The sequence below is a fragment of the Rattus norvegicus genome, chromosome 2 (genome assembly GCF_021556685.1).
Source record: "Rattus norvegicus strain SHRSP/BbbUtx chromosome 2, alternate assembly SHRSP_T2T, whole genome shotgun sequence".
Taxonomy (NCBI): Eukaryota; Metazoa; Chordata; class Mammalia; order Rodentia; family Muridae; genus Rattus; species Rattus norvegicus.
The window spans coordinates 100,410,920-100,412,933 of record NC_141535.1 but is presented as its reverse complement, the minus strand read 5'-3'; the positions used below and the strand labels follow the sequence as shown (position 1 = coordinate 100,412,933).

The following is a 2,014-nucleotide window of genomic DNA, read 5'->3' as shown; positions in this document are numbered from 1 at the left end:
ACTCTCTAGTCTGATGGAAATGGTGAGGGATGAGAGAGGGTGTTTCTGCCTCATCTGTACTACTACCCAGCAGACAAGAGACAGGCCCAGCTCTCTCATGCTTATGCCCTCAGGGCCAGCCCATCCAAACCCCTGCAGTCGGGGTCAGTGATACTGTGCTGCTCAGGTGAGATGCAGGGTCTGCTCTCCAGAGTACTGCACTAGTGAGGGCTAGGGATAGCTCTCCTGTTCTCCTAACTCTGTCAGGGACAGGTTTTCTATCTGTCACTCCTGGTGAAGGCACAAGGGAGGGGATGGGCTCTCTACCTACCTCACCAATGCTACCTCATGTCAGACAAAAGTCAGAGTTGGCTCTTACACACTTATACCCTTGGGTTTAGCTCACCTGCAACGCCGATGTGCATAACCAATCTCCACGTTTGATGCAGTGCCTATTCTCCCTATTGCTAGAGCAGGTGAGGGTCATGACTTGTTCTACTGCTCTCATAACCTTGAGGCCAGCTGTCCTGCCTGTTATAAGTGGCAAGGACCAAGATGGAGTCATCTCTTCCTTGCCCATGTCACCAAGTAGCAAGTAGGAGAGCTAGCTTTCCCATGCTCATGCCCTCAGACCTAGCTCACATCTGCCCCTACCACCATGGTCAGCTTTACTGTGTTGCCCAGGCAAGGTACAGGGCACAGTCTCCTGAGTGTTGCAGCTAGTAAAAAACAAAGATAGCTCTTCTGCTCTGATGACTTCAGGGCCAGCTCTCCTTCCTGTTATAAGTGGTGAGGGATAAAGCAGAAAGAATGCAGCATCTCACCCTGGCCCATACCATGGCAAGGAGATAAATGATAGTGTCAGCTCTCCCACACTTCAATCCTTGGGGTTAGCTCGTCCACAGTGTGTTCTCCCAAGTAATGCAACTGGCTAGGGTCAGGGTTGACTCTTTTTTACTCATGGCTCTAGGGTCAGGTCATCCAAGATGCCCAGGTGAGGGGTGCAGTCAGTTTTGCATAGCTCTGAGACCAGACCATGGACATTTGCCTGGCCTTTGGAGGTGATATACTACTGCTGTTGTACCAAGACATGGCCCCTGGTGGCAGCTCAGGGCAGATATCCACCATTGTCACAGGGTGCATGACTGGCTACTTGCATCAGGCTGTTCCTCACTACCTTTGAGTCTCCAGTTCTACCCCTTTCACTTTCTCTTCCATGTCTCTATTATTTATTCCTGATAGTGGCATCTGGGGTCCCTGATCTTAGGAGTAGTCTCAGGAGTGCTTTGCTCTGCTCATGTACTATGGTGATAGGTAGAAGACCTCTTGAGCATGGTCTGCACCCCCAATCCCATGTCTGTGCAGCACTGAGCTGTGTTCATCTCAGGCTAGATCTCTGTTCAGGCCCCATTGTGCCAGTCTGATGGTTGCCTGTGCTCATTCCTCACTCAGTCTGGCTGGGTGGCCATCTGTCTTAGGCTCACTCCCACCCAGGTCCTTCGGACCTAGTCAGGGTTCTTTTATTCTCCAGCATTCTTCCTGTCCTGGGAGCCACTCTGGGTCTGCCTGCCACCAGACTGGTAGTTGTCTCAGCCTGGCTTTTTCCCCCCAGGAAACATTGTTACTAGTTATTCAGATGTTCATAGGTCAGAACGCTGAGTATAGACATAGCCTCTCTCCTCTCTATCACTTATAGGCACACATGTTACACAGCAGTCCTATCTACAATCACTGTAGGAACAATGATTTTAAGCATTTTAAGTAAAAACCTTTTATTTTATTTTATTTTATTTTGGTGTGTTTTTCTGATTAAAATTGATTTTTTTCTTTATATCTACTTATTTTACTTTTTGATGTTATAACATTATTACATAATTTTCCCCTTTCCTTTCTTCCTTTCTAATTCTCTCACTAAGAGTTACATATACATATGTGAACTAATATGCATAGATGCACACTTCATACATGCATTTTGTTATAGCCACCTGTTTAAAGATAAGGCAAGAATTAAGATAGCTGGAAATGTCAGTAAGTA

General features: G+C 47.1%; 1 non-coding gene across 1 annotated transcript; it reads right to left on the bottom strand.

Moving 5' to 3' along the window:
- Window positions 1–1,596: 1,596 nt before the first annotated feature.
- Window positions 1,597–1,723, bottom strand: LOC120101332 (small nucleolar RNA SNORA17). The gene has a single exon (XR_015679475.1). It is a non-coding gene; the product is annotated as a small nucleolar RNA SNORA17 (small nucleolar RNA).
- Between the last annotated feature and the right edge of the window lie 291 nt (window positions 1,724–2,014).